Genomic DNA, 24,489 nt, shown 5'->3' with positions numbered 1-24,489 from the left:
GGAGCGGGTCCCAGCCCTGCTCGCAGCCCTGCGCCCTGGCGCGGCCGGAACCGGGCCCGACCTCGCTTTCGGGGCCGAGCCGGGGTACGCGTGGGCGCGCGCCCAGCGGCCTCGATCCCGCGGCGGCGTCCGCACTCCGCGTTTTCGCTCGCGCCGGGCCCCGCGGCCGAGGGCGGGGTGCGCGGCGGCGCCGCGGCGCGCGGCTCCGGAGCCCGAGCGCACTCCGCCTGCAGCCCAGCTGCCAGCGCCGCCTCCCGCGGCCGCCGCCGCCCGACAGCGCGCTCGGAACATGCCAGCCTCGCGCAGCCTGCGCTGACTTCCCCGAGACGCGCCGCGGCCGGCACGGAGACTTTCTGGGCTCTAGATGGTTCGTGCGCTGCTCACCCTCGCCCACCCCTGACGCCGCGGACCGCAGCCCCGCAGCCCCGCAGCCCCGCCGCGGCGCCGAGGACAGTGCAGCCGAGTTGCGTCTCCCTCGCGCGAGGTGAGTAGCAGCCCGGATCCTGGCGGATTCCGCAGAGGGGGCTGCGGCGCGGTGTTAGGGGGCGAGCGCCGCAGGGGCAGGGCCGGGCACCTTCGCTGGCACCGCCGGCGTCTCTGACACCCAGACTGGGTCGGTGTCGCAGAAGATCAGGGAGAAGGTCATAATCGGTTTGTTGGGCTATGTAGACAGGGAAAGCAGATATTGGCTGCAGCATCGCGAGGGCTCCGCAGAGGCTCCCCGCATGGCTCCTGTTTGCTGCATCACAACCAACTCTTCCCTTGGTTTTCTCCGGCGTGGAAACAGGTTCTGTAGCCCGAGGGTCGGGGCGATGCGGGGCGCCGGGAGGCGAGGGTGCGTTGGCGTGTTCCTGCCGCTTAGGATCGCCTGTCACCTACTGGCGTCCGGAGGGAGGGTCCCGATTCTCTCCTCTCGCGCTGGGGAAAGGGCTGGTGGCTTTTTGGCAGGGGCGAATCAACTCCCACCACTCTCTCCAATCCCCTGCCCCGAGATGGTGTTTTCTGAATGTAGCACAGATATAGGAAAAAAAAAATGGGAGCGTTTTCCTCTCTTGAGGTAGAAAAAGTTGAAGAAACTAGGCATGTTAATAATTATTAGGAGCGGGACTCAGGATGCAGCAGAAAGCTGTTAAATTTTCATTACCCTCTAAGAAAAACAAACGGCATCGCCAGTGACTGTTGGCAGTGCTGTGTTATTCTTGGGACTTTGGGAAAATTGTTCGCAGATTGTCTTCAGGAGGCTGAAGAACGAGGTTGGGGGTTGGGAGAGAGGGAGGACGGCTGCATCACGCTGAGTTCCAGCTTGCCTAAGGAAGGTTCAGGATCACAAGCCGAACACGTTTGGTTGCTGATTTTTAAAAGGGTATCAGCGGCAGAACAGGCCATGAACCAAGCCAAACACACCACGGGAACCTAAAGGAAAAAAAAAAACCACCAACAACTACAACCAAAAAAACCTGTAAAAATCTGCCTCTCCTGCAGAGTTCACATGCATTTGTGCTATCAAATGGATGCATGTATATGTGTCTTTTAGGATAAGTTTTATGAATGACAAATCAATGAAATTGTATCTTGTATCTGTTCATACATACAGTGTTGTCTACTGCCTCGTTTTAATCAGTACTTCGGAAGGCTGTGCCTGCAGTTGATGTTATATAATTGACGTGGTTCACCATCAGACATTTTTTAATGTAGTTTTGGAGTAGAGGGAACTTCCATCTGTCTTTTCAGACAGGCTCAAGGTGTAGACTGGTGAGGGTTGCTAGTGTTTGCCGTAGTCCAGCTCCAGATGTGTGAGCTCAGCTGTTGCCTGTCACTTAGGTGACAACTGGCCCTTTCCCACTAAGCCTTTGCTGTCTCCATTATCCTCAGTGAAGTGTCAGTGTTCAGCCGCCTTCTATCAGGAGTGGACTCTAGCCCCTTGGGAGCCGGCAGCCTTGTTTGACCGTCCCCAACATTATGTCTGTTTTCAGACTGTAGAAAGAAAAAAAAAAATCCCATGACAGCAAGATAGATACATTTTGAATTGAGCATCACCTTAATCCAAAGATTCTGCTTTAATCAAGACAGTTCTGTAAGGATGACGCAATATTTGTCAAGCCTTTTCTCTGGAACAATATTTACTCCCACCAGGGGATTTTAAACTTAAACAGCAGCCATTCATCTTGCTGTCTGGTGGAGCCTGGTTCAGTTTGCCTCCAATGTGGTCCTAGCCTTGGTGGAATAGGCTTGGCCTGGGACAGGAATCTGTCATTGTAGCCCAGCTGGAGCCTGAAGAAAGCAAAATACAGCACCTGCTGGTACCAGAGGGTTTCTAAATGCCATCAACTGGCGAGTCAGGAAACACAGAAGGAGATATTTTACAAGCTCTTCCAGAAATGTTTATACAAAGGATTTAGAGGTTAACAATGCATGTGCTCTACATATTAAAACCAAAAGGTGCTACAAATAAATGGATGTTACCCACAGTTAAGGGTTTGCACACTTGCTGATGAACTCGAAAATCTCCAAGTTTAATAAGTCCTGGCTAACATAGTATGATTCATTCTTATAAATAAGCCTCAAAAGGAAGGAAGGAAGGAAAAGAGGGAGGGATGGAGAGAGGGAGGGAAAAAGGAAGGAAAAACTGGATAGTTTATAGAGATAGACGTATTGATGCAACTGAATGGGCTTAGTAAATTAATTTTTCCATCTTTAATTTGGTACTAATTGGCGAGTTATCACTGAGTGAGCCTGTTGGTTCATAGGTTTTAAAAAGAAAAATGATATATTTTACGAAAGTGACAGATTCAATCAGTTCTGCCAGTAACACCAGTGAAGCATAAAAAGCTTATTATGTTTTTATAATCAAGGTCCATGGAAGCACTATTTGTCCGTGGTGGGTGGTGGTGTAATAAGTCAGCTTGAGTCCCCCAAATAAAATCTAATATTAGCTAGGGAGAAATAAAGATCCCCTATAGGGTTAATAGCTGAACTCTTAACTTTAGAGTCAGATGTAGTTAAGTCTAGTTGTTCCTAATATTCTCTCCTTTGATAATTCTGAAAAGACCAAAAAAGTTAAATTTTGTAGTTTCTTTAAGGCTTTTAAAAATTAAGCTGAAATGTAAGTTTTAAAAGTTGCATCATAATTTCTCTAAAATCTCTTATAATTGCTTGAAAGCAAAATACAAAGAATTAAGTATTATGAGTGATTGTCTATAATACTTATGAAATGGAACAAGAATCTTTGCAAAGTATTTTCCAGTAATTAAGTAACTCTCTTAATGGCCTATACCTATATTTTGGGCTCTCTAATATTATGGGAAACAATTTTCAGTAATGATTATCATTACTTGTATTCTAGTTACTGCAGTTAATTTCCTGGTTAAACTAGTTTATAAAGAGCGAATTTTTCCTTTTAAAGAAAGACAGGAAAGCTACATGCAGTGGTGCTTGGCTCTATAGCCCCAGCTACTGGGGAGGATCGCTTGAGCCCAGGAGTTCAAGTTCAGCCCAGCCAACACTGTTAGACCCCATCTCTGGAAAAAAAAAAAAAAAAAAGGTAATTTTAAAAAATCAAAGTGATTCTCATCTGTGAATAGAAATGTTAAAAGTATCACTTGACTAGGATGGACTCTTCCCCCTTGGAAAAAATAGCTGTCTCTTTCATCTCCATGTTATGTAAAATAATACCAACTGTTTAACCCTTATTAGTGAGAGAATATTAAGATTGCTTAAATCTATATATGATTATTCTACCATAAAGAGAAGGAGTTAGGAAAGTGAAAGGGTTGTGTTTCTGGGTTGCTTGGTTGGTCGATTGGTGTTTTAAGGGACCATTACTTCTTTTTCTTCTGGTCGCAGAAGAAAGAATTATTGGATTGCACAATAATATCTTTAGAAGGTTGGTGTGAGCAAGCAAGTTGAGAGAGGGAAGTACGGTAATCTGGGCGCCAAGTCCTGCATTGTTGCAGTTCCTCGAAACCTCATGCAGCCTATGGAACCAGCGCTCCACAACACGTGCCAAGGACCAAGATGGCATTGAGGAATCTGGAGCAGCCCCAAGCCTCTGACTTCCCCATCTCTGGACACACAGAAATGTAGCGCCTCATCTGCCCCAGTAACTGGTAACCACATCCCCTTGTTTATGGTCATGCTGAACTGAAGTGGAGGTCAATTACCTACGTGTTGATGAATGAACATTTTGGAGCAGTGAAAAAAGCCTGGCCTAAAATTGTACGGGGAATCCGAGTAAGCTGCTATTTCCCCCGCCTTCCCCTGTCTCCTGAAACAGGCATGGCGAACCAGACAGGCTTTACAGGTTGGAGCATGCTGATGTCATGACACTTCTGGCACAGAGATGTGATAGAATAATCAGATCACTTTTCTGTATGCCAGAATGACACAATTTTTCCGAGAACCGTTCCTGAGCCACTGGTCCACTGGCATTGACTATTTCCGGTTGTGGGGGGTGGGGAGGGTGATCAAACCTCTCAGAATGTAATAATTCTTCCTATGTCTCTGTTTTATGCACTTGTTTAGACTAAAATCTAAATGCATTTTGGTTATTTTTGAAGGGACTTCTCCAGGAACAAGAATGATTGCCCAGCCTGAACCGATTAGACCTTTCCAGCTTCATTCTCCTATAAAGAGAGATTTTACGTATAAAATAAAAGTAAAAATGTCAGCCAGGCAGAAGCCAATGTAAACATTTTAAAATGTAGAGCTGCAAACTAGCAAGCAGCTATCATTTGCCTTTACTTAACTTTCTTCTCCCCTAAGTTTGGTCCTAAGTGAGCCTAAAAGTCAGCTGACCAATTCAACAGCAGTTGCATTTTTCTCACTGATAGATTTGGGGTAAACTCTTGGGAGAGATGCCTTTCATTTCTAGTGGATTACACTTAAGAAAAAAAAAAAGAAAGTTAGGGCTGTGTTATTTCAGTTGTTCTGGTACTGAAGTCATGGACTCCTTTCTAAGAGTTTTGTCCCAGCTGCTGATTTATAGCACTCACCAGCTTCTGCTTTGCGTGTGCTTCTCTCTGTGTCCTTTTCTCACTGGGTCTCTGGAAGAAAGATCTATCAGTAATGCAGTGAAAATATTGCCGTGAGATGCAGACCCGTAAGTAGAGTCCTGCATGCCGAGCACTCTCGCTCAGCTGCCCTTCTTTTATCTGAGGCAGAGATCCCCGGGCTTGCAATTATGGTCTTTGACTTTGGTAACAATTCTGTTTGAAATGTTTCCAATTACACACAATATTGGCGGCATGTAGCAGCTGCATGCCAAAAAGCATTTCGAAGTGTGTTCCAAGAATCAGGCTGTGATTGCTTTTAATTTAAATAAAGGCTATTTGGTTTCCTGTGATGTTTTTTATAACCACCTTTCCCCCCATTTTTGTTGCCTTTAAAAAAAAAGAAGTCTAATATAAAGTAGCCACCACTTAATGTGCTATAATATTGGCCCTAGTTTTCTAGGATAGCCATTTTCTTTGAGGAAGCATAACAAACTTTTTAATAAAGGAATTTTAAAGAAACAGTTATAGCAGTTTGGATTACCCCAAAGAAGTAAAGGGGAAAAGGTTATCTTACAGCATATTGTAAGTAGCTAATGTTTTCAAGTTTGCCTGTCTCCCTCTTTAGGGACATATCAATATAATTATCTTTTTAGGTTATTGGAGCTCATTTGGTACACTTTTTTTTTTCCAGATTCCTCTATTTTTCTTTTTGTGGGTCTATGAAGAAGTGTTATAAAAGAACATTAAAAAGATAGAGATATCTCAATAAGAATATTCTTAAAATGGGGGATAGAGGGGAATCAACACATAATTTCACGATTTTATTGGAAGTAAACTCTCCAAATCTGCCTCCTCTGTGGGCTTGAAATCTCTGAACACTGAATGCTTTTTAGAAACCTTTTAAAACTGGTGGTTTAAATCTTTTAATAGCTACCAGATATATTTGACGTATTAGATCTGAAAATAAGAAAATATACACTCTCAGGACTTGGAGTAAATGGACAGGTAATAGAACTGGGGAGTTCTGTTTCCAGGACAATTTTGGCCCACCTGAAACATAACACCTGAAGCTAGAGGGTATCCAAGAGGTGAGGTGCTGAGATGGTCCTAATTAAGGTGTTTTCACATAGGCTTTTTCAATCCTGGCAAAAACATCCTATAGAGGCCGGGCGCAGTGGCTCACGCCTGTAATCCCAGCACTTTGGGAGGCAGAGGCAGGCGGATCACGAGGTCAGGAGATCGAGACCATCCTGGCTACCATGGTGAAACCCCATCTCTACTAAAAATACAAAAAATTAGCCAGGCGTGTTGGCGGGCGCCTGTAGTCCCAGCTACTCGGGAGGCTGAGGCAGGAGAATGGTGTGAACCCGGGAGGTGGAGGTTGCGGTGAGCCAAGATCGCGCCGCTGAACTCCAGCCTGGGGGACAGAGAAAGACTCCGTCTCAAAAAAAAAAAAAAAAAAAAAAAAAAATCCTATAGAATATAGTGCTTCTTTGGGTCAAACAGTAGTTGACTTGCATAAATGCCAACATCTCTTCTGGCATCTTTGGAAATCTTCCATCATGTAGTAAGTAGTACTGTATAATCCAAATCTGTAAATGCCATGTTTCATGTAGCCCCTGTAGAGACAGCTGAAATTAGCCTATGCTGCTAGGAATGATTGAGATCCTGGAGGTTAGGTGACTGCCTAAATCCAAAGTACTACCAGTAACTAATGCTGTTGGAGGCCTTTGATGAAATACAGGAGAAGGTGTGAGGTTAAACTTAGCACAGTACTGTACTGCGAAGAATAGCACACCAAAAGATGCTTAGAGTTTTCCCTTAAATCCCCTTTATCCTTGGAAATTGTCTTTCGATTAAGCAAACCTTCTTGGAGGAAATTTGCTCAACTAGAGGTAGAATGAGGTTTATGTTATTTTACCAGCTGAACACCCTCGCTTGCCAGACACATCCACCTTACCCAGGCCCATTGCTATAGAGACAAAACCCGCAGTAACTATGGTTGAAATAGAAAGTCTATTAAAACCTTTTTCTATGTTGGCCGACTCCTCTGCCCCAGTTAAAATGCTGCCTTCTGTGTACACACACACACACACACACACACACACACACGAGTTTCAATCTAATAATAGTAAACTGCTTTAAGCCATGTATAGTTTCACCAAGGGCATTTGTACTTCTTTGGTTTCTTTTATTTCACTGATAAGCAAATATGGCAATTTTCGGAAGAAACTCATAACTTGTTAACTACAATTGATACTTCCAACTCTCCTATTTACATGCATGAATAATCTAAGTTCCTAATTTGGGATCTGAAAAGGGGCTAGAATTCGGGGTGTCCAATCTTTTGGCTTCCCTGGGCCACATTGGAAGAAGAATTGTCTTGGGCCACACATAAAACATACGAACAATGGCTGGTGAGCTAAATAAAAAAAAGAAATCACACACACACAACAATCTCATAATGTTTTAAGAAGGTTTACAAATTTGTGTTGGGCCGCATTCAAAGCCATCCTGGGTTGCATGTGGCCCACGGGCCGTGGGTTGGACAAGCTTGCGCTATGTAGTGTGGTATGTTGTTTTGCTTTGAAATATCTCTTTCAAATCATTTAGAGAATGTTAGGTTTTACATAAGAAGACTGCTTAGTGCTCTAATGTTGAAATACGTGTTATAATGTATGTCAAAAAGAAATTACATTTTACATTCTTCTGTGACTATGTAATTAATATGTATGTTCAGTGCTTGAAGTATATGCATGTTACATGATTTTTAGAAAGAGATAAAGTTAGGTCTGAAGTGCATTAGAGAATCACAGATGTTTCTTTTAAGAGAATACATATGCTTCATAGGAATTTTGAACTGCTTTCTGATGCTAAGCTTTGTTCACTGCAAGGATCATATGAATAATTTCATTGAGTTGCCCCAGTTCTTATTTACACAAGCCTTGAGAAAGGAGCTGAAGTGATAAATAACTTGCCCCCCTCACCTAGTTCTGAATTGCTTTAGCCTTTTATGTTTCATGAATGTGAGGGGAGGGAATAAAATATACAGAGAAGATGTTTGTGTTTAACTTAATCATACAAGTTCCCTTTGTGGGCCTTCTATAAGCTTAAACAGCTTGGCAGGCTAATAGCCAAAAACATGTCCTCAAGTACTGCCAAAAGTGTTAAAAGCAGACCAGGCTTTCTCCATATTGAGGTACTGGGAACATATTTTTTTTAACCTTCTGAATTTTGGGAATAAATCAGAAAAATCACTCTTTTTTTTCCCCTCCCCTTCCTTACCCACGGAAACCAAAATTATTATTCATTGCAGTGCTGAAATGAGAAACTGATAGGAATTATGATTTTTGTGTGAGAGTGTTTTAAACTAGCCTGATTTGGTTGTTTAGGCAGGAGGCAACCAGGTTATGGTAGTGTATCATGGATCTTTTTTTGTTACTGCTTATGCTGCCTGTGGACACTGGCTTCTTTGCTTTAGTTCCATAACTTTTTTTTTTGAGATGGAGTCTCCCTCTGTCGCCCAGGCTGGAGTGCAGTGGCATGATCTCAGCTCACTGCAACCTCCGCCTCCTGGGTTCAAGAGATTCTCCTGCTTCAGCCTCCCAAGTAGCTGGGATTACAGGCACATGCCACCACGCCTGGCTCATTTTTGTATTTTTAGTGGAGACGGGGTTTCACCATGTTGGCCAGGCTGGTCTTGAACTCCTGACCTCAAGTGATCCACACGTCTCGCCCTCCCAAAGTCCTGCGATTACAGGCGTGAGCCACCTCACCTGGCCTAGTTCCATAACTTTTAATGAAATACTTTGTCGATTTATCCTGTCTTTTTCTCAAGCAGAGATCCCAAAATAGACAGTAGTGGAGGGATGTGCTATAATAGCACAGAAAAAGCCAGTTGTTTTTTTTTTTAACAGTTTTTTGGATTAAAAACCAAAAAACTCAGACTAGTACAATAACTGTGTGATTTTTGAGCCAGTTTCTCAGCCTCTCTGGGCTTCAGTTTCTTCATATATAAAATGAGGGAATTAGACTAGATCAGTGCATATTAATCAAAGGATTGAATCACACACATCTAAATACAAATACACGGATTTTAATGCAGTAGGTTTTTGGTGCAGTCTTGCACTTTTAGCTTGAACAAGCTCCTCAGGTGATTCCAATGTACAACTGCTGCTGAGCCATTAAATTAGGTGATGTCTAAGGTGTCTTTCTCGTTCCAAAATTTGTTTCTAATCCTACTAGACCAAATTATCTGCCTGCCTGCTTTTCTTTCCTTTTCCTTTTCCTTTCTCTCCCTTCCTTACTCTCTCTCTCCCTTTCTGCATCCTTCTTTCCTTCCTTCCGTCCATCTGTCCTTCCTTCCTTTCTCTTTTGTTCATTGATTCACTCTTAATGACTGCTTTTATTCCTTAAAAGTAGTCATTGATATTTTGCTGTCAAAATATTATAGATGTCATTTCAACCTGGAAATGAAGATCTACGTTCTGTGCCTGTGAGTAGATGCTAATCACAAGGAACCATGTTTGTTCACCATTGCATACCTCATGCCTACCACAGTGCCTGGCGCATAGTAGACACTTGACAAATACAGGGAGCCCAAAAAGTCAAGAAACTTAAAAATATATATACTGTTATGTTTTCAAATAATATGCTCCGTGTATATTTTGTCGACTTCCAAACACCTCTCGCACAAAGTACCTCCAAATTTAAAACAATGAACATAATTGTTTATCTGAAAAACAACATAGTAAATACATTATTTTCCTTCAGTTTCCAGACTTTAGGCATACTCCACGGTACATTTATTGTATTTTTCTCCAGGTTAACAACTGATCTCATTGCTTTAAATTTGGAATTACTTCAACTGGAAACATATCTGGAGGTTGACAGAAAAAGATGTTGAGCATATTATTCAAAAGTATAATTAATATACTGTTGAAAAATAAATTGATCGGGGGGTGGAGCCAAGATGGCCGAATAGGAACAGCTCCGGTCTCCAGCTCCCAGCCCCAGCGACACAGAAGACGGGTGATTTCTGCATTTCTGCTTGAGGTACCGGTTTCATCTCACTAGGGAGTGCCTAACAGTGGGTTCAGGACAGTCGGTGAAGCGCACTGTGCGCGAGCCGAAGCAGGGCGAGGCATTGCCTCACTCGGGAAGCGCAAGGGGTCAGGGAGTTCCCTTTCCTAGTCAAAGAAAGGGAAAACAGACGGCACCTGGAATATCGGGCCAGTCCCGTCCTAATACTGCGCTTTTCCAACGGGCCTGGAAAACGGCACACTAGGAGATTGTGTCCCGCACCTGGCTCGGAGGGTCCTATGCCCACAGAGTCTTGCTGATTGCTAGCACAGCAGTCTGAGATCACGCTGCAAGGCGGCAGCCAGGCTGGGGGAGGGGCGCCCGCCATTGCCCAGGCTTGCTTAGGTAAACAAAGCAGCCAGGAAGCTCGAACTGGGTGGAGCCCACCACAGCTCAAGGAGGCCCGCCTGCCTCTGTAGGCTCCACCTCTGGGGGCAGGGCACAGACAACCAAAAACTCAGCGAGAACCTCCACAGCCTTAAATGTCCCTGTCTGACTGACAGCTTTGAAGAGAGTAGTGGTTCTCCCAGCACGCAGCTGGAGATCTGAGAACGGACAGACTGCCTCCTAAAGTGGGTCCCTCACCCCTGAGCAGCCTAACTGGGAGGCACCCCCCCAGTGGGACAGACTGACACCTCATTCAACCGGGTACTCCTCTGAGACAAAACTTTCAGAGGAACTATCAGACAGCTGAATTTGTGGTCTCACGAAAATCCGCTGTTCTGCAGCCACCGGTGCTGACACCCAGCCAAACAGGGTCTGGAGTGGACCTCTAGTAAACTCCAACAGACCTGCAGCTGAGGGTCTTGTCTGGTAGAAGGAAAATTAACAAACAGAAAGGACATCCACACCAAAAACCCATCTGTACATCACCATCATCGAAGACAAAAAGTAGACAAAACCACAAAGATGGGGAAAAAACAGACCAAAAAAACTGGAAACTCTAAAAAACAGAGCACCTCTCCTCCTCCAAAGGAACGCAGTTCCTCACCAGCAACGGAACAAAGCTGGATGGAGGATGACTTTGATGAGTTGAGAGAAGAAGGCTTCAGACGATCAAACTACTCTGAGCTACGAGAGGAAATTCAAAACAATAGCAAAGAAGTTAAAAACTTTGAAAAAAAATTAGAAGAATGGATAACTAGAATAACCAATGGAGAGAAGGGCTTCAAGGAGATGATGGAGCTGAAAGCCAAGTTTCGAGAACTACGCGAAGAATGCAGAAGCCTCAGTAGCAGATGCGATCAACTGGAAGAAAGGGTATCGCTGATAGAAGATGAAATGAATGAAATGAAGAGAGAAGGGAAGTTTAGAGAAAAAAGAATAAAAAGAAATGAACAAAGCCTCCAAGAAATTTGGGACTATGTGAAAAGACCAAACCTACGTCTGATTGGTGTACCTGAAAATGATGGGGAGAATGGAACCAAGTTGGAAAACACTCTGCAAGATATTATCCAGGAGAACTTCCCCAATCTAGCAAGGCAGGCCAGCATTCAGATTCAGGAAATACAGAGAACGCCACAAAGATACTCCTCGAGAAGGGCAACTCCAAGACACATAATTGTCAGATTCACCAAAGTGGAAATGAAGGAAAAAATGTTAAGGGCAGCCAGAGAGAAAGGTCGGGTTACCCACAAAGGGAAGCCCATCAGACTAACAGCTGATCTCTCAGCAGAAACTCTACAAGCCAGAAGAGAGTGGGGGCCGATATTCAACATTCTTAAAGAAAAGAATTTTCAACCCAGAATTTCCTATCCCGCCAAACTAAGCTTCATAAGTGAAGGAGAAATAAAATACTTTACAGACAAGCAAACGCTGAGTGATTTTGTCACCACCAGGCCTGCCCTAAAAGAGCTCCTGAAGGAAGCACTAAACATGGAAAGGAACAACCGGTACCAGCCCCTGCAAAAACATGCCAAATTGTAAAGACCATCGAGGCTAGGAAGAAACTATAGCAACTAACGAGCAAAATAACCAACTAACATCATAATGACAGGATCAGATTCACACATAACAATACTCACGTTAAATGTAAATGGGCTAAATGCTCCAATCAAAAGACACAGACTGGCAAACTGGATAAGGAGTCAGGACCCATCAGTGTGCTGTATTCAGGAAACCCATCTCACGTGCAGAGACACACATAGACTCAAAATAAAGGGATGGAGGAAGATCTATCAAGCAACTGGAAAACAAAAAAAGGCAGGGGTTGCAATCCTAGTCTCTGATAAAATAGACTTTAAACCAACAAAGATCAAAAGAGACAAAGAAGGCCATTACATAATGGTAAAGGGATCAATTCAACAAGAAGAGCTAACTATCCTAAATATATATGCACCCAACACAGGAGCACCCAGATTCATAAAGCAAGTCCTCAGTGACCTACAAAGGGACTTAAACTCCCACACAATAATAATGGGAGATTTTAACACCCCACTGTCAGCATTAGACAGATCAACGAGACAGAAAGTTAACAAGGATATCCAGGAATTGAACTCAGCTCTACATAAAGTGGACCTAATAGACATCTACAGAACTCTCCACCCCAAATCAACAGAATATACATTTTTTTCAGCACCACACCACACCTATTCCAAAATTGACCACATAGTTGGAAGTAAAGCTCTTCTTAGCAAATGTAAAAGAACAGAGATTATAACAAACTGTCTCTCAGACCACAGTGCAATCAAACTAGAACTCAGGATTAAGAAACTCAGTCAAAACCGCTCAACTACATGGAAACTGAACAACCTGCTCCTGAATGACTATTGGGTACATAATGAAATGAAGGCAGAAATAAAGATGTTCTTTGAAACCAACGAGAACAAAGACACAACATACCAGAATCTCTGGGACACGTTCAAAGCAGTGTGTAGAGGGAAATTTATAGCACTAAATGCCCACAAGAGAAAGCAGGAAAGATCCAAAATTGACACCCTAACATCACAATTAAAAGAACTAGAAAAGCAAGAGCAAACACATTCAAAAGCTAGCAGAAGGCTAGAAATAACTAAAATCAGAGCAGAACTGAAGGAAATAGAGACACAAAAAACCCTTCAAAAAATTAATGAATCTAGGAGCTGGTTTTTTGAAAAGATCAACAAAATTGATGGACCGCTAGCAAGACTAATAAAGAAGAAAAGAGAGAAGAATCAAATAGATGCAATAAAAAACGAAAAAGGGGATATCACCACAGATCCCACAGAAATACAATCTACCATCAGAGAATACTACAAACACCTCTATGCAAATAAACTAGAAAATCTGGAAGAAATGGATAAATTCCTCGACAAATACACCCTCCCAAGACTAAACCAGGAAGAAGTTGAATCTCTGAATAGACCAATAACAGGTTCTGAAATTGTGGCAATAATCAATAGCTTACCAACCAAAAAGAGTCCAGGACCTGATGGATTCACAGCTGAATTCTACCAGAGGTACAAGGAGGAACTGGTACCATTCCTTCTGAAACTATTCCAATCGATAGAAAAAGAGGGAATCCTCCCTAACACATTTTACGAAGCCAGCATCGTCCTGATACCAAAACCTGGCAGAGACATAACCAAAAAAGAGAATTTCAGACCAATATCCTTGATGAACATTGATGCAAAAATCCTCAATAAAATACTGGCAAACCGAATCCAGCAGCACATCAAAAAGCTTATCCACCATGATCAAGTGGGCTTCATCCCTGGGATGCAAGGCTGGTTCAACATACGCAAATCAATAAATGTAATCCAGCATATAAACAGAACCAAAGACAAAAACCACATGATTATCTCAATAGATGCAGAAAAGGCCTTTGACAAAATTCAACAACCCTTCATGCTAAAAACTCTCAATAAATTAGGTATTGATGGGACATATCTCAAAATAATAAGAGCTATCTACAACAAACCCACAGCCAATATCATACTGAATGGGCAAAAACTGGAAGCATTCCCTCTGAAAACTGGCACAAGACAGGGATGCCCTCTCTCACCACTACTATTCAACATAGTGCTGGAAGTTCTGGCCAGAGCAATCAGGCAGGAGAAGGAAATAAAGGGTATTCAATTAGGAAAAGAGGAAGTCAAATTGTCCCTGTTTGCAGATGACATGATTGTATATCTAGAAAACCCCATTGTCTCAGCCCAAAATCTCCTTAAGCTGATTAGCAACTTCAGCAAAGTCTCAGGATACAAAATTAATGTACAAAAATCACAAGCATTCTTGTACACCAATCACAGACAAACAGAGAGCCAAATCATGAGTGAACTCCCATTCACAATTGCTTCAAAGAGAATAAAATACCTAGGAATCCAACTTACCAGGGATGTGAAGGACCTCTTCAAGGAGAACTACAAACCACTGCTCAATGAAATAAAAGAGGATACAAACAAATGGAAGAACATTCCATGCTCATGGGTTGGAAGAATCAATATCGTGAAAATGGCCATACTGCCCAAGGTAATTTATAGATTCAATGCCATCCCCATCAAGCTACCAATGACTTTCTTCACAGAATTGGAAAAAACTACTTTAAAGTTCATATGGAACCAAAAAAGAGCCCGCATCGCCAAGTCAATCCTAAGCCAAAAGAACAAAGCTGGAGGCATCACGCTACCTGACTTTAAACTCTACTACAAGGCTACAGTAACCAAAACAGCATGGTACTGGTACCACAACAGAGACATAGATCAATGGAACAGAACAGAGCCCTCAGAAATGATGCCGCATAGCTACAACTATCTGATCTTTGACAAACCTGACAAAAACAAGAAATGGGGAAAGGATTCCCTATTTAATAAATGGTGCTGGGAAAACTGGCTAGCCATATGTAGAAAGCTGCAACTGGATCCCTTCCTTACACCTTATACAAAAATTAATTCAAGATGGATTAAAGACTTATATGTTAGACCTAAAACCATTAAAATCCTACAAGAAAACCTAGGCAATACCATTCAGGACATAGGCGTGGGCAAGGACTTCATGTCTAAAACACCAAAAGCAATGGCAACAAAAGCCAAAATCGACAAATGGGATCTCATTAAACTAAAGAGCTTCTGCACAGCAAAAGAAACTATCATCAGAGTGAACAGGCAACCTACAGAATGGGAGAAAATTTTTGCAACCTACTCATCTGACAAAGGGCTAATATCCAGAATCTACAATGAACTCAAACAAATTTACAAGAAAAAAACAAACAACCCCATCAAAAAGTGGGCAGAGGACATGAACAGACACTTCTCAAAAGAAGACATTTATGCAGCCAAAAAACACATGAAGAAATGCTCCTCATCACTGGCCATCAGAGAAATGCAAATCAAAACCACAGTGAGATACCATCTCACACCAGTTAGAATGGCCATCATTAAAAAATCAGGAAACAACAGGTGCTGGAGAGGATGTGGAGAAATAGGAACACTTTTACACTGTTGGTGGGACTGTAAACTAGTTCAACCATTGTGGAAGTCAGTGTGGCGATTCCTCAGGGATCTAGAACTAGAAATACCATTTGACCCAGCCATCCCATTACTGGGTATATACCCAAAGGACTATAAATCATGCTGCTATAAAGACACATGCACACGTATGTTTATTGCGGCACTATTCACAATAGCAAAGAGTTGGAACCAACCCAAATGTCCAACAACGATAGACTGGATTAAGAAAATGTGGCACATATACACCATGGAATACTATGCAGCCATAAAAAATGATGAGTTCGTGTCCTTTGTAGGGACATGGATGAAACTGGAAAACATCATTCTCAGTAAACTATCGCAAGGACAAAAAACCAAACACCGCATGTTCTCACTCATAGGTGGGAATTGAACAATGAGAACTCATGGACACAGGAAGGGGAACATCACGCTCCGGGGACTGTTGTGGGGTGGGGGGAGTGGGGAGGGACAGCATTAGGAGATACACCTAATGCTAAATGACGAATTAATGGGTGCAGGAAATCAACATGGCACATGGATACATATGTAACAAACCTGCACATTGTGCACATGTACCCTAAAACCCTAAAGTATAATAAAAAAAAAAAAAAAAAAAAAAAAAAAAAAAAGAAAAATAAATTGATCCTGTGTTTCCTCACTTTTTGAGCATCCGTATTTGTTGAATGAATGAATTCCAATTTTCTTTGTCAGTTTAAGAAATATAATCTGGTCAAATCACTGTAAAGGTTTTTAAATGTATCTGGGGCCAGGTGTGGTGACTCACACCTGTAATCCCAGCACATTGGGAGACCGAGGCGGTCGGATCACTTGAGGCCAAGAGTTCGAGACCAGCCTGGCCAACATGGTAAAACCCCACCTCTACTAAAAAAAAGCAAAAAATTAGCTGGACATGGTGGCAGGTGCCTGTAATCCCAACTACCCAGGAGGCTGAGGCAGGAGAATCTCTTGAACCCAGGAGGTGGAGGTTGCAGTGAGCCAAGATCACACCATTGCACTCCAGTCTGGGTGATAAGAGCAAAACCTATCTCAAAAAAAAATATATATATATAAACTCCATCTCAAAAAAAAATAATAATAAAGACATATGATACCTACTTTACTTGATTTGTTGCTGTTTGTTGCCATTTTGGGGGAGGTTTTATTATTGTTTTGTTTGGTTTTTAATTAAAAGAAGAACTTTAAAACTCACTATTCTGAAACCTGGCTAACTATCCAATTTCCTTTGAACTTTTACACTATACAGACGTGGCCAGTGGCAAAATCAGCTAGCTTTAGCACCTTCTTCCTACCGTATGCCCTCTGCCAAATCAAACCATCAGGGTCTCAGAATGGAAAATTCTACCTGAATTATCTACCTGGGTTGTTTGCACGTATAACTGGAAAACTCTCTTTTAGTTATTGTGTGAAGAAATACTGTGAGGCATTTTAGGAAAAATACTTAACTGTAGCTAGACAGTTCAAGGATTAATTGAAATAAATTGAGAGCTGGTTCAGAGTATTGTATAAAGCCTTAATATTTGCAGATTTGACTTTCCTTAAGTTTCACAGCAGATCTCCTTGTTTTGTACTGGACTTTAAGCTAATGTTAAAAAAAAAAGACATGTGAAATCACAGCTCACTCTGTCCCTTCAGATCTCTGCTCAAAAGTCATCTGATGTCAGCCTTCCCTGGTCACCCTGTAAAAAATAGCAGCATCCCTGCTTTTTCCCAGTCACCATCTAGCACCCCCCAATCCTCTTAAGCTGCTGTACCTTTTTTCATAGCACTGTTAGATATTTATTGTGATAGCTATCTGTTCCCTGAAGATACCTCTGTACTGTTTTGCCTACTGCCATTTTAATGTTGTATATAAAATAAAGATAAGGTCAGGAGCAGTGGCTCACACCTATAATCCCAGCGCTTTGGGAGGCCGAGTGGGCAGATCACCTGAGGTCAGGAGTTCGAGACCAGCCTGGCTAACATAGTGAAACCCCGTTTCTACTAAAAATACAAAAAATTAGCCAGGCGTGGTGGTGCGCACCTGTAATCCCAGCTACTCGCAAGGCTGAGGCAGGAGAATCACTTGAACCTGGAGGCGGAGGTTGCAGTGAGCCAAGATCGTGCCATTGCACTCCATCTTGGTCAGTAAGAGTGAAACTCTGTCTCAAAATAAATAAATAAATAAACTGAAATGAAATAAACACAAATAGTAGCCAGTATTCTGTTTTTATCTGAGCTAAAAATGTTTTAGAAAGGAGATAGAGATATTTTATATGGAGCATTTTTGTGGGTTTTTCCCCCCAGCTGAAGTGGAGTTTCTCAGCTGTTTACCCTTTTATCTAAATAAAGCCAGAGAAACATGATAGAATAGAAGGAAAGATACTTATCAAATAACCCTCCTTCCTTTCCCACACTCTCAAGTGATCAAGGAAATGTAATCATCTAGCAAAGGGATGCTATATTAATAGAAGATTGAATACGTGCAACAAGGAAGCTATGTGACTTCCTTCTTCATAATACACCCATGCCACTCTGTAACCTTAAAAAAAAATAGAGGTAGACTCTTCAGAGAGGCTTGTGATGTTGCCATGTATGTTAAAACATGGATGACAGACTGTCTTTCACTCAAACAATCTCCTGATTTAAATTTAAATTAGTAAGTGATTTCAACCAGCTTGCTAGGAAACCTAGTTGCTTGAAATTATTATTTTAATGTCTCAAGTTCCGGAGCTAAATCGGCAGTGAGTCCGTTTTCCTATTAAGAAGTTGAGCCAACTTATTTATCCAGAAATTACCATGTTTAAACTTGGGGGTTCTTTATTATAATAAGACTAATACCTCCAAAGTACACAAAACACTTTCATATTCATCTCATTTATCTTCCTTCTATCTTTATGTGCAGGTCTGACCAAGGTTATCCCAATTTACTGATGAGGAAGCTACCTTTTAGTTCGAGATGCAGCTTCCTAAGGAGCTTTGGTTTGCCAGTTCCTAAATAAAGGAATGTTTGCAGTTAAATTTTTAGAAAGAAAAAAAAAAAGAACAATAGAAAGGGAAAGTAAGCAAGCACTTGTAGCTTACCCAAAATTGTTTGATGATGTTTTATGGTTTCATAAATATTGCTGTGCTTATGTGCGTTCTATATTAAATGCTTTTACATAATTATTGCATCTCCTACTAACTTGCGTGGGATCTTGGATGAGTCACATAATTTTCTGGCCTTCGTACCCACTCTGTGCCTCAGTTTCCTCAGTTGTAAAGTGAGGAGAGGCTGATGATTTTTTAAGCTCAAAATTTACTTGACCCTAAAAATTTGGAGGCCATAACTTCAGGGGGATAGATAATAAATAACAAATGTGAGCTGGTAGTATTATTATTAGCCTCATCATTCTCACTACCCAAATCCCAAATTAGAATTTTTTTAACAGTCTATTTCAAAAGTATTCATATGAGCCAGGTGCAACTTATAAAGCTTTATTTATTATTCAGTGTGGCCAGTTAAAATTCAACAATAGCTATGTTTTAAAGGCCTGAGGGCCTAAGAGAATGTACACTTCCCCTGATCAAAAGTCTGGTTTATAGTTTACCTTAGAGTTCAATGTGACAGCTAAAAAAAAATTGCAGTGGTATTAAAGAGCAAATTATTAATCAAATGTTGTTACAACAGTGGCATCCTTATGTTTATACTAAAAAGTACAAATGTGGTTATTATGTTTATACATGGGAAATGTGGACAATTTTTAAAGTAGTACTCAAATTAGCATGTTCACTTGTTGACACACAGTGATTAGAACTGTGTTTAAAATGTGCGTGCCCATTGACCAAACTGGATTTAATTTGGGGAGGCTTACAGAGGGTTTGCTGGAAAATAAAAATAACCTAACATTCATTTTTGTTGCATTCCTAATATTTTCAATAACCCTAATAACTTTATCTTCCAAACTCCCCAGATAAATGCTGGTGTAACTATGCAGTATGTAGTGAAACTCTTCCTATATTAATCTTTGATAACACATGTTGGCATATGTCACCATACCTACTGGCCTGGATGTTCCTTTTAGTAGCATTGTAATTAATTAAATCACTCACTTTTCAGCAAATTCTTAGGACCTCAGGTCTTGTTCACATTCTAATTAGGCTGCACCCAAAGTTATAAGCAGCCCACCGGGAAGCATTATACTATCTGTATTATGTCTGAGATTAAGTTTTTGAATTGTTCAGATGAACACAGCAGTGAGCCATGGTGTGTCTCCCAGAAGATTCATAAGTGACTATGAAGTGCTGTAGCAATAGGAAGAACTAATAAATGTGACATTAACAATCACCAGTTTGAATCTGGGTCACTTCAGCCATGACTCAAAGATCAAACGCTATCAGATGGTAATGACTGTGTGAAAATTCTGCAGGAAGGCATTTCATTTCTTAATGACACCTTTGTGGGCCTTCTCAGCAGACTGTTAGAGGGTGGAACAGAAATAAAGTCGAATATGCCCCTTGGTCTGGAGGCTAGCGCTCCAGGGTACGGTTGACACACTTTGCAGAGATGCTTTAGGAGCAGTTCACAGTGTTTTCTGTTGTTCTCTCTCCTTAAATGGATCTACAGAACCTTTCATCTTTTGCCTCTTTTCCTAACCATTTATTCCCTTCAAAGTGATGGGGGCTGTTTTGCATATTCTCTGCCTTCTTTTCTCTCCTCTGAAAAGTAAGGAGAAATTGCACTTACAAACGCATGTTAACCATTTAATGTTAAGCTTTCCCATTTTTATTTCAATTTGGTGGCATGGTTTTCCTTTCAACACACCTTTATTGAGTGCCTGTGGTTTGCCAGGCATTATGGTAGGTTCTGGGAATACAAACATTACATAGAAGTGGGTTCAGTTTTTCAAGAGCGCAGTGTTTCGTAAGGGAGGAAGGCATGTAAGCACTTACTGGCAATATATTGTTGTAAAGGCAGGAATAGAGAAATGTACTGGATATAGCAGTAGCACAGAGGCAAAGCCTGAAGTTATTTGTTCTATGTGGACTACTAAGGGAGGCTTCAAAGAGGAAGAGATTATTGAGCTAGGTCTTAATGACTAAATAGGAATTTGGCCAAGCCATTATCAGAATAGCAGAATGGGCCAGTTTAGGCAGAAGGAAAAGTACATACAAAGGCAGGAAACATTAGACAAGCATTATGCTTAGTGAATTGCAAGTTTTTTGTTGGTTTTTTTTTTTTTTTTGAGATGGAGTTTCGCTCTGTCGCCCAGGCTGGAGTACAACGGCACTATCTCGGCTCACTGCAACCTCCACCTCCCAGGTTTAAGCTATTCTCCTGCCTCAGCCTCCTGAGTAGCTGGGATTACAGGTGCCCACCCCCATTCCCAGCTAATTTTTGTATTTTTAGTAGAGATGGGTTTTACCATGTTAGTTAGGCTGGTCTCGAACTCCTGACCTCAGGTGATCTGCCTGCCTCGGCCTCCCAAAGTGCTGGGATTATAGGCGTGAGCCACCGCGCCTGGCCCAAATTGCATGTCTATTTGGCTATAAGATTAACTGTACTCTTAGGGACTGATTGCCACCTTTGTAAATCAGTTTAAATCAGAAATAACATGAATTGTGACAACTTTGATTGTAATCCTGGCTTTTCTGTGGCTGGCCTTAAGGTTCTGAGTAACAACTCTCTGTGTTGCTTCTTAAATATGGCAATTACCTGGCCAACCTACCAGGTGTTTACACTTGTGTCTTTTCATTGTTATGTTGTTACAATCTGAACTTATTTACTCTTTAGTTTCACTGCCAGGTTAGAATTTCAGCCTCAAGTGTTTAGACAACATTATGTAATGAATATTATGCTTTTATGACATTTGCTTTAGTACTGTAAGAGCTTTCCATGAAAGCTAATGGTTGAAAAAAAAAAAAGAAGCCTGAATGTCACCAAGTGGCCTCCAGATGTGTTTTATTGTGTTGGTATCTCTGTTTTGTTTTCATAAAACTTTTTTTTAATCTTAAAAAAAAAAAAACAAAAAAAAGCTTTACCAAGCAGAAATAGCAGACAACAGTCTCATAGGAGATGAACTATTTTCTTCATTTCCTGATTGTTATGTTTTGAACTCCTGCTTAAAAAAACAGCGACAACAAAACTTACGATTCAGTTGAAGAAAACCTCCACAACAGTATAAATACTGTACTTTTAAAAGCAAATCATGTGTATTCGTTTGTTTTTTGAAGGTAAACTCACTTCTTAGGTTGAAAGGTTCTGCCTTCTTAGGTTGGAAGGGTCTGTTTTAATATGTGATTCTTCAATATGGTGATATTAAAATTGTGATTTAACATCTTTGAGAATTTCTGCCATCTAGTTGTTCACTGAGCAGTCAGAATGTTTTCAGGCAGTCTGGTGTGTGATAAATATTTTGTAGCATATGTGGCTGAACATGCCAATTTCAAAGAGCTTTACAAGCTTTAATTAATTTTCACAATAACCAGACACAATTTGCTTTATTGATGGAAAGTCCACAGACAGTGGGGTTCAGAGTGTTGCCCATATTTGTATAGCAAAGTGGTTTTCAAACTTTTTTTGTTGCTGAATGCTTTTCTCAAACACAAGATGATCTGGAACCGTAGCATGGAAAGTAGGATTGCTTTTGCTGGGAGGCGGAAAGGAGTTTGTCATAAGGCAGCTGTACTTATAAACACACACAAGATACCTAGTTAAATTTGAATTTCAGATAAATAATGAATAAGTTTTTAGTATATGTGTGTCTGAAATGTTGCATGTCCCCAAGAAATTATTGGTTGTCTGTCTGAAATTTAGGTTTTACTGGGCATCCTGTATTGAACCTGGCAACCCTAAGCCAGTGGCCATAACCCCATCCCTCAGCTCCCTTTTCTCCTTCCAGCCAGGTGGGGTTCCTGGTTCCTTGAACACAGCTTGAAAACCACAGACAGGAGAAGTCTATACAAATGCTGAGAAAGAAATAATAGTACATTTTTCTTCTCAGTCCTAAATTTAGACAATATTACCACTTCCTTGGCTATGTTAGAGAATCTTCATGATGATGCATACACTGCCACACATAATAATTTTAAAGAATGATTGCTCAGCCTGGTGTGGTGGCTCATGCCTTGTAATCCTACCATTTTGGGAGGTCGAGGTGGGTGGATCACTTGAGGCCAGGAGTTTGAGACCAGCCTGGGCAACATGGCAAAATCCCATCTCTGCAAAAAATAGAAAAACTAGCTGAGTGTGGCGGCACTGGAGGATTGATTGAGCCTGGGAGATGGAGGCCGTAGTGAAGTGAAATCTTGCCACTGCACTCCAGCCTGGGCAACAGAGTGAGACCTTGTCTCAAAATAATAATAATAATAATACAGAAAGAATTATGCTTTGCTTTTCCTTTCTTTTATCTTAGAATAAAATACTTTCTCTCCCAATCTTTGGGAATAATGTTTAAGTTGCCTATTTGTAGAAGCTAAAACCTTAACTCCTGTGAGTTAAAGAGAACTGATGGTATAATCCAAATTGCAGTTGGCCACATAGAGTCAATAAAGAGAAGAATAAATAGGAGTTTGTGAGTATGCCTCTAAAGCAGCCCAGCGCAGAATTGTCTCATGTGGACTTCTCCTTGTCTATTGGTCTATTTGGCAAGCACATCTTGTAGCGGTCCTGGCTTGATGGCAATGCCCATTGAAGTAATTCTGTTATTTTGCTCTAATATTTTAAAGGAGCCCTCAGATACTGCTCTCGGTTCTCAAGTCAACTACTCCACAGAGCATTTTATTTATTTAGCCATTAAATGTTTTAGTGTAAGTGAGTACAGTCTGATTAGCGATCAGAAATCGCTAAGTTTGTTTAGGCTGAAACACTCCTCCAGTGCCCAAGGAACTCACTGGATTAACTGATTTTTAAAAATGTTTTCTTAAACATACAAGAAACGGAGGACCATAGCCTGGATCTAAGGAAATCTATGTGCTTTGGGTTCGATGCTCTGCATGGGTGACCTACTAACTCTGTGTAAGATTTTGTATTTGCAAAACGTTAGTAGTGGTTTATTTCCTGGTGGTTAGAATAGGAATGGGTATGATTTTATTCTTAAATTTTTTTTTCCTTTGAGACAGAGTCTTGCTCTGTTGCCCAGACTGGAATGCAGTGGTGCTGTCATGGCTCGCTTGCGGCCTCAACTTCCTGGGCTCAAGCAGTCCTCCTACCTCAGCCTACCAAGTAGCTAGGACTACAGGTGCATGCCACCATGCCTTGCTGATTTTATATATATATATATATTTGTAGAGATGAGGTCTCACTTTATTGCCCAGTCTGGTCACAAACTCCTAGACTCAAATGACCCTTCTACCCTAGCCTTCCAAAGTGCTAGAATTACAAGCTTGAGCCTTGATTTTATTTTTTTATGCCATTCTCAGGTTTTTCAAAATGTGTGCTATAAGCATGTTATTTTAAAAACAAGTTTATTTATTTATTTATTTGTTTATTTGAGACAGAGTTTTGCTCTTGTCGCCCAGGCTGGAGTGCAATGGCGTGATCTCGGCTCACTGCAACCTCCACCTCCTGGGTTCAAGTGATTCTCCTGCCTCAGCCTCCCGAGTAGCTGGGATTACAGGCGCCCGCCCCCATGCCCAGCTAATTTTTTGTATTTTTTAGTTGAGATGGGATTTCACCATGTTGGCCAGGCTGGTCTCGAACTCCTGGCCTTAAGTGATCCGCCCGCCTCGGCCTCCCAAAATGCCGGGATTACAAGCATTAAGCCACCGCGCCCGGCCTAGAGATATATTTTAAACAATGTTCCTGTGCTTAAATGTTCCAAAGTAGAGATGAAGATCATCTGGGATATTAATAATTTTTTAAAATCTGCAAATGTTTATATATCTTTCAAGGTTAATTGTATTGTGAAATCTGCCCAAATTGTTTACTCTTAAAATTTCTCTCTCATTCATTCATTTATTCATTCAACAAATACTTACTGAAGAAATACAATATAGTCCTTTATATCACAAGA

At 41.3% G+C, this 24,489-nt stretch overlaps 1 protein-coding gene across 2 annotated transcripts in view; it reads left to right on the top strand.

Annotated features, from left to right (window-relative positions):
* Nucleotides 1-409: 409 nt before the first annotated feature.
* Nucleotides 410-24,489, top strand: part of PRICKLE1 (prickle planar cell polarity protein 1) — a 137,005-nt gene continuing 112,925 nt past the window's right edge. Inside the window, exon 1 of one of the 2 annotated variants that reach the window (XM_055249107.2) lies at nt 410-484. The gene's annotated coding sequence lies outside the window, so the exon portion shown is untranslated. The remainder of the gene's footprint in view (nt 485-24,489) is intronic. The other variant, XM_055249110.2, reaches the window with a different exon arrangement.

The sequence above is a fragment of the Symphalangus syndactylus genome, chromosome 17 (genome assembly GCF_028878055.3).
Source record: "Symphalangus syndactylus isolate Jambi chromosome 17, NHGRI_mSymSyn1-v2.1_pri, whole genome shotgun sequence".
Classification (NCBI taxonomy): Eukaryota; Metazoa; Chordata; class Mammalia; order Primates; family Hylobatidae; genus Symphalangus; species Symphalangus syndactylus.
This window is presented reverse-complemented; position numbering and strand designations above follow the sequence as displayed.